Source organism: Ranitomeya variabilis, chromosome 6 (assembly GCF_051348905.1).
Source record: "Ranitomeya variabilis isolate aRanVar5 chromosome 6, aRanVar5.hap1, whole genome shotgun sequence".
Lineage (NCBI taxonomy): Eukaryota > Metazoa > Chordata > Amphibia > Anura > Dendrobatidae > Ranitomeya > Ranitomeya variabilis.
Window position 1 is genome coordinate 443,291,821 of NC_135237.1, and position 12,490 is coordinate 443,304,310.

The following is a 12,490-nucleotide window of genomic DNA, read 5'->3' on the forward strand; positions in this document are numbered from 1 at the left end:
AGAGACTACCAGAAAGACATTGGTCCTATATGGGACCTCCTTGCAGTTAGCCACCTATTGATCGTTACCATTATATTGGCACAATAGTGTACTGTTGTTATCTATGTTTTGGATTCTTTTATTTTCTATTATGTCGCTCCCTGAGGAGTAAGTCGGCCATTTTTCAAAGAAAATGTTATGAATTTATATTTTCATGTAATGTACAATTGATGGATGTGTATATGTTCAAATATTCATTTTTTCATTCTGTTTGTGCTTTCCAGTCTGATGAAGGTCATTAAAAAGACCGAAACGTTATGAAATTTCTGGAACATATTCCTTCAATAAAAAATCTTATTTTGGAAAAGAGAGCTATTCTGAGTGCCAAAACTGTTTTTTCTCATTCTATGCAGCCGAGCCTGAGACCGGAGCAGGAAGCAACGCTGGCAAGAGGAAAGGTAAGGAGAGTGTTTTTTTTTTTTTTTTACTGGACTGTGGGGGCATTCTTGGGGGGGGGGGGGGGGGCGAGAGATGCGGGCTGTGCTGGATAGACCACTGTGCGGGCTGTGCTGGATAGACCACTGTGCGGGCTGTGCTGGATAGACCACTGTGCGGGCTGTGCTGGATAGACCACTGTGCGGGCTGTGCTGGATAGACCACTGTGCGGGCTGTGCTGGATAGACCACTGTGCGGGCTGTGCTGGATAGACCACTGGGCGGGCTGTGCTGGATAGACCACTGTGCGGGCTGTGCTGGATAGACCACTGTGCGGGCTGTGCTGGATAGACCACTGTGCGGGCTGTGCTGGATAGACCACTGTGCGGGCTGTGCTGGATAGACCACTGTGTGGGCTGTGCTGGCACCCAACACCATGTTGCAGTGCAGGAGATTCCTCCTGCATGGCAAAAGTCCGAGGCGTATCTAGGGGAAGGGGGCAGCCGGGGCACGTGAGAGACAGGAAGCAGCTCCAGTCATCACGATGAGACAGCTTCTCAGTCTGTATTTTTCCCCCCTCATACATCTCATGTACGTCTGAATGAGATCGTATTTAAGAGAAAGCCAAAATAACCCCGGGACAGAAGGCGAGAGCAGGGGGGAGGTGCGGGACAGAGCCGCTTTAGTCAGGAGAAGCTGAGGAGCTGCAGCCGGTTTACATCAGCCACCCCTGTACCAGAGAGGAGATTATGAGTTGTGTATATGAGCTGGTATCTCTGGTGTGTGTGTGTGTGTGATATCTGTAGTGTGTGTGATAACTGTATTATGTGTGTGTGTGATATCTGTAGTATGATGTGTGTGTGTGATATCTGTAGTGTGTGTGTGATATCTGTAGTATGTCTGTGTGTGTGATATCTGTAGTGTGTGTGATAACTAGTATGTGTGTGATATCTGTAATATGATGTGTGTGTGTGATATCTGTAGTGTGTGTGTGATATCTGTAGTATGATGTGTGTGTGTGTGATATCTGTACTGTGTGTGTGTGATATCTGTAGTGTGTGTGTGTGATATCTGTAGTATGTCTGTCTGTGTGTGATATCTGTAGTGTGTGTGTGATAACTAGTATGTGTGTGATATCTGTAATATGATGTGTGTGTGTGATATCTGTAGTGTGTGTGATATCTGTAGTATGTGTGTGTGTGATATCTGTAGTGTGTGTGTGTGATAACTGATGTGTGTGTGATATCTGTAGTATGGTGTGTGTGTGTGTGTGTGTGTGTGTGTGTGTGTGTGATATCTGTAGTATGGTGTGTGTGTGATATCTGTAGTGTGTGTGATATCTGTAGTATGTGTGTGTGTGTGATATCTGTAGTGTGTGTGTGATAACTGATGTGTGTGTGTGATATCTGTAGTATGATGTGTGTGTGTGTGTGATATCTGTAGTATGATGTGTGTGTGTGATATCTGTAGTGTGTGTGTGATATCTGTAGTATGATGTGTGTGTGTGTGTGTGTGTGTGTGTGTGTGTGTGTGATATCTGTAGTGTGTGTGTGATAACTAGTATGTGTGTGATATCTGTAATATGATGTGTGTGTGTGATATCTGTAGTGTGTGTGTGATATCTGTAGTGTGTGTGTGTGTGTGTGATATCTGTAGTGTGTGTGTGAGATATCTGTAGTATGATGTGTGTGTGTGATATCTGTAGTATGATGTGTGTGTGTGATATCTGTAGTGTGTGTGTGTGATATCTGTAGTATGTGTGTGTGTGAGGCAGCGGCGTAACTACCACGGTCGCAGCTGCAAGCGGCTCTGGCAGGTCTGGGGGCCGTGTGTCCCCTTGAGCCTGTCTCCCTTATGCTTGTGTCCCCATGTGCCAGTCTCCCTTGCCCATTAGTCCCTGTGTGTCCCCATGTGCCTGTCTCCTATGTCCCTTTGTGCTTGTGTCAGTCTCCTTTGTCCCCTTGTGCTTGTGTCAGTCTCCTTTGCCCACTATTCCCCGTGTGTCAGTCTCCCTTGCCCACTATTCCCCGTGTGTCTGTCTCCCTTGTCCCCTTGTGCTTGTCCCTTGTCCCCATGTGTCCCCTTGTGTCAGTCTCCATTGCCCACTAGTCCCCTTGTATCAGTCTCCCTTGCCCACTATTCCCCGTGTGTCAGTCTCCCTTGCCCACTATTCCCCGTGTGTCAGTCTCCCTTGCCCACTATTCCCCGTGTGTCAGTCTCCCTTGCCCACTAGTCCCTGTGTCCCCGTGTGCCAGTCTCCCTTGTCCACTAGTCCCCGTGTGCCCTTTGTGTCAGTCTCCCTTGCCCACTTGTCCCCGTGTGCCCCTTGTGTCAGTCTCCATTGTCCCCTTGTGTCAGTCTCCCTTGCCCACTAGTCCCCTTGTAACCTTCTCCCCTGCCTCCTAGCCCCCATGTGTCCCCTTGTGCCTGTCTTCCTTGCCCCCTCGTCACCATTTGCTTGTGTCTTTCTCACTGCCCCTGTATGGAGGGGCTGCATTATACTATGAGGGGGGCTGCATTGTATTCTATGGGGGTTACATTGAATTTTATGGCGGCGGGGGGGCATTTGGAAGTTCGCACCGGGGCCCATAACTTTGTAGTTAGCCACTGAATACAGTCATTGTTATGGAGCGGCCATCAGCACCAGGCCCGCCGTGCCCGGCTCCGGAGAGCGGGTGGAGGCAGCGGAGCCGGAGTCCTGAGCGGCGGACCTGACACCACAGAGATGCTCTCAGCCCAGTATCCCGCACTCCCCATTGGGCGGTGAGGAGAAGGCAGAGCCGCCTGCAGACGCAGCGCACTGTGCGTAAGACGCGTTGGTGAATACAAGGTGAGGCTGCACATAGCATGACGTACTCTGGCAGCCGGGCTGGGAGACGCAGAGACCGCAGCGGGGAGGGCGATGCAATAGGCAAAGTAATCAGAGAAGAGCGGCAGCACTGGCGGCGCCGGCTGCTCCAGAGCACGGACTGTTGGATTAGGAGCCGTGAAGCCCGAGTGTAGGCAGAAGTGCACAGCATGTCCCGGGAGCGGTGTCTGCGGCGACCCTGAGCGGTAAGGAGCGCGGCGCATACACGGTGACCTTCCTGCACGGGATCGCACAGGTGCACGGCGCAGAGCAGGCGGGGGCAGGGAGGCGGCAGCGTCCGCAGCATCTCCGGTGTGTGCGAATGGCCGCTCATGGATTGCATTATCACTGCGGAGGGTAACCCGCCCCCGGCTGCTGTGCTGTGCGGGTGCTGCTCCGAGGTACATAATGCAGCCAGAATGGGGTCAGTGGGGAGAATATGAGGACAGGAATCTGGAGGTGATCCCTGCTCCCAACCCTCCCCGTGCCCCGCAGACCTAGTGTTCAACTCCTGCATGACAGCCTTCCAGACCGTATATAGACATTGCTCCACTCAGCCCGGAGCTGCCTGCCCTGTGTGCCTGCCTGCCTGCCCTGTGTGTCTGCCTGCCCGCCCGCCCTGTGTGCCTGCCTGATTGCCCTGTGTGCCTGCCTGCCTGCCCTATGTGCCTGCCTGCCCTGTGTGCCTGCCTGCCTGCCCTGTGTGCCTGCCTGCCCTGTGTGCCTGCCTGCCCTGTGTGTCTGCCTGCCCGCCCGCCCTGTGTGCCTGCCTGATTGCCCTGTGTGCCTGCCTGCCTGCCCTATGTGCCTGCCTGCCCTGTGTGCCTGCCTGCCTGCCCTGTGTGCCTGCCTGCCCTGTGTGCCTGCCTGCCTGCCCTGTGTGCCTGCCTGCCCTGTGTGCCTGCCTGCCTGCCCTGTGTGCCTGCCTGCCTGCCCTGTGTGCCTGCCTGCCTGCCCTGTGTGCCTGCCTGCCTGCCCTGTGTGCCTGCCTGCCTGCCCTGTGTGCCTGCCTGCCTGCCCTGTGTGCCTGCCTGCCCTGTGTGCGTGCCTGCCTGCCCCGTGTGCGTGCCTGCCTGCCCCGTGTGCCTGCCTGCCTGCCCCGTGTGCCTGCCTGCCTGCCCCGTGTGCCTGCCTGCCTGCCCCGTGTGCCTGCCTGCCTGCCCCGTGTGCCTGCCTGCCTGCCCCGTGTGCCTGCCTGCCTGCCCCGTGTGCCTGCCTGCCTGCCCCGTGTGCCTGCCTGCCTGCCCCGTGTGCCTGCCTGCCTGCCCTGTGTGCCTGCCTGCCCTGTGTGCCTGCCTGCCCCGTGTGCCTGCCTGCCCTGTGTGCCTGCCTGCCCCGTGTGCCTGCCTGCTTGCCCCGTGTGCCTGCCTGCCCCGTGTGCCTGCCTGCCTGCCCCGTGTGCCTGCCTGCCCTATGTGCCTGCCCAGTGTTCCAGCCTCTTTCCCCTGTGTTCCTGCTCTGTGCCTGGCCAGTGTGTCAGGCGTGGGGCCACTGCACAGGAGCACTGTGTGGGGGTGACTAATGGATACCATATATACATACACATATATATATATGTACATGCTGGATACATGGTCATATATATGTGTGTATATGCTACATATAGCACCTGTGTGTATATAGGTACATGCTGTGCGTGTGTGTGTGTATATATATATATATATATATATATATATATATATATATATATATATATATATACACATACATGCTGTACACAGTTGTGTGTATATATGGTCTGTCTGTATATATAATATGTTGCGTGTGAATATACATGCTGGATATCCATTATATGTAGGTAGTTACGTGGTACTTGTATGGTTATTGCATTGTATTTATGTAGGTACGTGCTGTGTGTGTACATGGTCCCTATATTTACACTTACACTGCTGAGAGCCGCGGGCCGTCGGAGGGTAAGTATATCCCATATTTTTTATTCTTTTTTTACATGAATATGGATCCCAGGGCCTGAAGGAGAGAATCTCCTCTCCTCCAGACCCTGGGAACCATCCGCACCGCTCACGCCGTATAAGATGACTGGGCGTATAAGATGACCCCCGTCTTGTACGGCGAGTATATCCCAAACTCCATATTTTATATGGAAAAGTTGGGGGTCGTCTTATACACCAGAAAATACAGTAGTATATACTTGCTGTATGTCATCTCCTCCTGTATATAGTATATACCTATGTGTCATCTCCTGTATATTGTATATACCTGTATGTCATCTCTTCTGTATATAGTATATACCTGTAAGTCATCTCCTCCAAGTTTTGCGTGTGGCGAGTTTTCCATGAGGTGAGTTTTGCACATCTGGCGAGTTTTGCGTGAGCCTAGTTTTGCATGTGGCGTGTTTTGCGCGTGGCGAGTTTTGAGCGGTGACTTTTGTGTTTCGACTTTTATGTGGCGAGGTTGGTGTATGTGTGGTGAAATGTGTGCTGAGGGTGGTGTATGTGTTCAAGCAAGTGGTAGTGTGTGGTGCATTTTGTGTGTGTGTTCATATCCCCGTGTGTGGTGAGTATCCCATGTCGGGGCCCCACCAATTTGCCTCCAACACTTTTCCTTTCACTTTTTTCCCAATACGTAGATAGGGGCAAAATTGTTTGGTGAATTCGAATGCGCGGGGTTAAAATTTCGCCTCACAACATAGCCTGTGACGCTCTCGGGGTCCAGACGTGTGACTGCAAAATTTTATGGCTGTAGCTGCGACGGTGCAGATGCCAATCCCGGACACACACACACACACACACACACACACACACACACACACACACACACACACACACACACACACACACACACACACACACACACACACATTCTGTCGCTCTTCCACCGGGGGGGGGGGGGGGGGGGGGGGGGTGATGGTACGTCTGATGGCACTAAAGGAGTTCACCTGACAAGGTATCACAGTCACACACTACACTTCACACTCCAACCACCAGGGGGAGCAAAGGGTTCTATGTATTAGGCCACTCCTCACACTCGGGTAAAACTGGGGGTTGGATAGGAAGTTAGGGGAGAACGCTACTGGGTGAGACCCAGGGGGAGAAGGAGGAACATCTGAGCTGCAGACAGAGGTCCCTGTCAGGGGGTGGGATCCTGGCAGAGACTGAGCGAGAGATAGAACGTTACGGAGCTGCGCCTGCACCTCATTGCGGCAGCATCCTAAGAAAGGACAAGAAGCGGAGTATATTGTGGAGAAGTGAGAAACAAGATCACAGCACAAGGAGATAATACCGGGAGGAGTTCTGCCTTAAGATCGGCAACATCCTTCTGAGGCGCGTAGCCGGTGGCCGGAACACTGAGGGAGTAATAGGCTCTACGCATTACTTCAAACTACGGCAGGACAGTTAATTCCAAGTTGGCTGCCCAACCTTTAACCTAATGAAGACAACGGAGGCAAATTGTGGGAGAGGGGCGTCTCTAGGATCCCTATAAAATAGCCCCAGGCCTACCCCGTCATATGGGTGCGTCCTATCCATACCATCTGGGGGACGGAGAGAGAGAATATCAGAAACATACACGACAGTTGTGAGGACTATCCCGTGGTGCTGATTTCCCCCTGAAAGGGAACTCTGGATTTGGCTTCAGACCGGCCGGTCTCAGCCAGCCCTGTTAGCAGTGCTCTGGATTGTGGATGCTGAAGTCTACAGTAAAGAGGTAAAGAGACTGCAACCCTGTGTCCTCGTTATTTACTGCGACCTACACCATCATCATCTACCTTACTGGGAAGCCCTGGGGACACACTTCACCTGTGGGAAGGTATACCATCTAGCTGCCGTAACATCACCCCAGCGGATTCCTAGCAGCGTCGGTCACCCTGACCGAGTACCACAGGTGGCGTCACGAACACTTGACAAACTACATCCTTTGATTGGGCGCCCCTTAGCAGGGCCACGGACCGGGTCGGGCCACCGTGACATCCCCAGAACCGAGACAGAAGGGACCCGGTACCGAGTACCCCACTGCCCTGCGCCTGGGGGCGATACACACACACACACACACACACACACACACACACCTTTATATATTAGATATATATGTGTGTGTATAGGTGCATGCTGTGTATATGGTTGTGCGTGGATGTGTGATGTACACATGGTCATTATATTGTATATATGCAGGTGCTGTGCCTGGAGGATATACACTGTACCATGGATTTGATGGCTCCTGTGTGTAATCCCTATCATGTTATGCCTAGACATATACAGTGTGTTTTCTTATAGCTGTTGGTTCAGTTGGGTGATTCTTAGCTCTGATGGCTCCGTATATGAGATCTATGTAGGTCAGTCTGGAGGCCATATACTGTGCACACGATGGTACGTGTGTAATCCCGTCTTGTGGCTGTGTGTGTGTCGTCTGCTTATAGTATTGGCTCTGTACGTGTAGGCACACACTCCGAGCATCACAGTGGGCTAATGCAGGTGACGTCAGTGTGAGAAGGAGAATGGGTGGCTGCTATTACATCAGCGCCAGCTTCTCTTCGTGATGGATTTTGCTCTCCGCAGCCTTATACAAACATTTGAGGATGAGTTTGTATTTGGGCTGGCATTGCATTACATCACTGCTTGTATAGCAAGGATCCCCATCCTGTCCGCGCTATATACGGGGAAGAAGCAATGGTGAGTGCAGATCCTGCAGTGGCTTACTACTCTGTATGCTTTGGTGGGAGTGGGGGCTGTCACCTGTGATTTAAGAGAACGGCAGTGGGCAGTGCATTGTCATGCTCCATGCACAATTATTTCATTTTTCTAATCTGTAGAGATTCTTACCTCTTATGAGTCATGGTGATATCATCTTATAGATGTATATTTTTCCCTTATAGAATGGCTGCTGTATTTCTTCACACATGACATAGTGCAGTTTTGTTCACTACACCAAATAATGGAGTATTTCTGTATCTAGGTCAGTCCAGTGTTCATAATGGAATTGAAAATGATGTTGGTAAAGGAATAAGGTGTGAGACGTGCCGGGGCTCACATGGGTTGGACTGCTTTTACCATGCACAAACGCACTATAAATCTTATAGAATCTTTAATAGAAGACATCCTTTATGATGGCTCCCTACGTCAGGTAGTAAAGGATTGTGAAATGTGTAGTTTTCTAGTATTTTACTGTAGACACATGCTGCAGCATTTGTATCCTCAAAAAATCAAGTACTATAAAACATCAGTCAGCAGAACACTGTGTGAACCCAGCCATAGGGTATGTTCACGTGTTGTGGAAACTATTCACACCAAATCTGAAAGTGTCCACAGGGACATAACGCAGTGGCAGATCTGCACCCAAAAAATCATATGGATCTTGCAGCTTTCACAACTACCGTATTTAAAAAATGCATTGCTGACTCTTTAGATCAAGTACCGTAAATAAGTTTAGGATATATTAACATGTGCAGCTACGGCTCTGTTCACCCCACATTCCTGGTATATGTCTGTATGGAGGTAATGGCCAAAAAAAGAATACTGTGTGGTGGACCATTGTATGGGCATATTGTCTGCTGCTCCTTTAGGAAAAAAAATAGGGCAGCGCATCCCAACCCAGCCAAGATGTCCACAAATGTTTCACTTTCAAATATGCAACAAAAATATGTCAATTTTGGACACTTCCCTTTCACCCCTATTAAAGTGTATGCCTCTGCTGCATGATTATCATATCTGTGTTAAAAGATGGACACCTCCGGAAAGTAGAGTTTCATATTTTGGAATTGAATTATCAAAGTCCATATTTCCAATGGGAACCTCTCTGAGTACAGCTTCTTTGGTATTCAGACAGAAACTCCAGAGTCAACAACGAGGTAAGTAAGTAACTAAACACTGAAACAAGTGGAATACAACTCTACAGAGCTGCTAATGAAGTGCTGTAACAATTTGTGGTCCACTGATCACTGTGCTTTGGTGGAGAGCAAGTAGTTCTTTAAAAATTTGTAATACTATCGACGATAATTGGGAGATTGTTAAGGCCCCGTCTCACTAAAGCGACGCTAAAGCGATCCCGACAACGATACGACCTGTCAGGGATCGTTGCTGCGTCGCTATGTGGTCGCTGGTGAGATGTCAAACAGTGAGATCTTACCAACGATCGCTGCTGCGATCTCACTGTTTGACATCTCACCAGCGACCTGTAGCGACCTGTACAACAATGTCACATGGGAGCTATTATGACGATTCAGTGTCTGAGTCGTCAACGAGGTCGTTGGTAAGGTGTCAAACACAGCGATGTGTGCTACCCAGCGGGACCTCAACGATCAAAAAAAGGTCCAGGCCATTCCGACACGACCAGCGATCTCACAGCAGGGGCCTGGTCGCTGCTACGTGTCACACATAGCGAGATCGCAACTGAGGTCGCTGTTGCGTCACAAAACTTGTGACTCAGCAGCGATCTCGCTAGCGATCTCGCTATGTGAGACGGGGGCTTTAAAGGCAAAAAACTAATTGTAATGGAACACCAATAGTAGAAATAAAGGAAGGTCTTCAAATCCTTTATTGTACAATCAATTCAATCATCCTCCTGTGGCTCAAAATTGCACAAACAAATGGTCAGTCTGAAGAGCCGTTCGTCACTCACCACCATTGTATACATGTAAGGATAAAAAGATCTTGAAAGTGAAACGGCTAATGTTCTGCCCCAGAAGAAGCTGTAAAAGCGAAACCTGGGGTTGGGCACTGGCGTGTGCTATATGGGCTTTTAACATGTAGAAACCTTTTGTATCCTTACTTGTATACAAATATGGTGGCTGGAAACAGCTGTTAGGATTTGTTTGTGCGATATGAGCCACAGGAGTACAGACTTTAACTGATGTCTATGATGTTTATAAAACTGTGTACAGTGGAACATGGATAAAAAAGTAAGCCCTATAAAGTTTCTTCTTCATAGATTGCGAGGATAGGTGTACTGTGGAATATACTGTATATGTGGGGAAGGTTTGGCACTGATACTTTTATTATCTCTCACCTTATCAAACTGGGTGACCAGTGATCTCTAGCCGTACGGGTCTGCCACTTTGTGTCTGAGTTGTTGTGGTTTATAAACATTCTCCCTTTTCGATAATACTGCTAACAGGGAATGTTCACACATGGCGTGTTTGCAGTGTTTTTTTATTTCCGAAAAAAAGTGTTTTATTGTACTAGGAAAGTAAATGAGCTTTCAAAAATCTCATTCATGCTGCGTTTTATTTCCACATGTTTTAAAAATCTGCAACATTCAAATGAATGGGGGGAAAGACACAAGTACTGTGCGCATAGTTTTTCCTGCCATCGCTCTAGTTATCGCTGCAGAAAAATCTGCAGAACCGACAATGCGTATGAATCATTCCCTCAATGAAAGAATATTTAGAAAGGAAGAAATTTCTCCAGCTGACTTATTACAACGGTGGGATCGTCTTACAGTACCACACTCACATTAATGAGCTCTTTACAATGAGCCATTGTTTCACAAATGTTTGTAAAGCAGACTGTATGGTCCGAGGCTCGGGTTATATAACGAGACTGAAAAACACTGAACTCCGTGATTAAAGTGAACCTGTCACCAGGTTGTACGATATATCATACGGACACCACCTTTCAGGGCTGAAATACAGTATATGTATATCTGCCCCCAACCCGCCCTGTAAGAGAAGAAAAATAACTTTTATTATACTCACCTGTGGGGCAGTACGGTCCGATGGGCATCGCTGGTCTTGGTCCGGCTCCTCCTGTCTTCTTACGATCCCGTCCTCCTGCTTGCTTTGTGTGGATGACGTGTCGCTTCGTCATCCACACAGTCTCCTCAGTATCGTGCTCCTGCGCAGGTGTACTTCTGTGTCCTGTCGAGGGCAGAGCAAAGTACTGCAGTGCGCATGCGCTGGGGCTCTTTGACTTTTCCTGGCACCGGCGCACTGCAGTACTTTGCTCTGCCGTCAACAGGGCAGAGATGTGCGGCTGCGCCGGAGTGTGGTGCTGAGGAGACACGTCATCCACACGAAGCAAGAAGGAGGGCGGCATCGCAAGAAGATGGGAGGCGCTGGACCAAGAAGAGAAACACCCATCGGACCGGACCGCCCCCCGCAGGTGAGTATAATAAAAGGTCTTTTTCTTCTCTTGCAGGTCGGGTTGGGGGCAGATATACAGCATTATAGAATACTGTATATCAGCCCTGAAAGGTGGTGGCTGTATCTTATATTGATATAAAATCAAAAAGGTGGCGCAGAGTCTAGGTGCTAGTATGGATTTCCTGCAGCGCTACCACACAAACCTCCACTAACGGTTTGTAGAAAGTCCAAATAAACGTAATAGTATACCACGTGTATACAGGTACGCGCAAAGAATAGCACAATGATAAAACAGGCTTGACCTTTTTAGTTAATAGCAGAATCTTCCTACCTCCATGGATGGATGAAGGTCCGTAGTGTTTCTGCTTTCGTTCCAGAGTCCAGCAGATATCGTAGTGAGAACAGGTGGCTGCCCCGGCCGGCAGCAAGCCACCACTAACTAACCTCCTGTGAAGAGCGGGGTCCGGCAGAGTTTGGTGCCGCGAGAAGTTCCAGCGGTGAATGCGAGCGGCGTGCAGGCTTGCAGGACCTGTGTGACACACCAAGTCACGTGACCGCAATTCTTGGAGGGTGAGGTACGGAGTGCGGATGGGATCAGAAACCAACGCGTTTCGGAGACTCCTGTCTCCTTCCTCAGGGTTGATCCCAGCCTCGTATATTCCATCCTTATATAGCTACTACTTCAATCAATTGTCTATTGGAAGCCAAAGAGTTCCGTGCCCATATTTAATCCCTTTGGTGCGATGGTATCCAGCAGGAAAATCCATTCAGTCTCTACCCGTGACATAGCCTAAAAACTAGAATTAATGAACATATCTGTAACATTAAGAAAAAATTTTTAGGCCACCCACTCTCACAACATTTTATAGAACATCATGGTGGGAGAATACAAGATATGAAAATATCAGGGATTGCGGTGGTACGTCACCATTGGAGAGGGGGTGACTTTATTAAGGCTATGTCACGGGTAGAGACTGAATGGATTTTCCTGCTGGATACCATCGCACCAAAGGGATTAAATATGGGCACGGAACTCTTTGGCTTCCAATAGACAACTGATTGAAGTAGTAGCTATATAAGGATGGAATATACGAGGCTGGGATCAACCCTGAGGAAGGAGACAGGAGTCTCCGAAACGCGTTGGTTTCTGATCCCATCCGCACTCCGTACCTCACCCTCCAAGAATTGCGGTCACGT

The 12,490-nt window shown here is 49.4% G+C and overlaps 1 protein-coding gene across 4 annotated transcripts in view; it reads left to right on the forward strand.

The window, feature by feature from the left end:
• The first annotated feature begins 3,170 nt into the window (after window positions 1-3,170).
• The window catches only part of DTNA (dystrobrevin alpha), a 354,562-nt gene continuing 345,242 nt past the window's right edge, over window positions 3,171-12,490 (forward strand). For 2 of the 4 annotated variants that reach the window (XM_077270433.1, XM_077270447.1), the window contains exon 1: window positions 3,223-3,467. The gene's annotated coding sequence lies outside the window, so the exon portion shown is untranslated. Of the gene's footprint in view, window positions 3,468-7,690; window positions 7,887-12,490 lie in introns of those variants that run through there. The other 2 variants (XM_077270435.1, XM_077270434.1) reach the window with 2 other exon arrangements.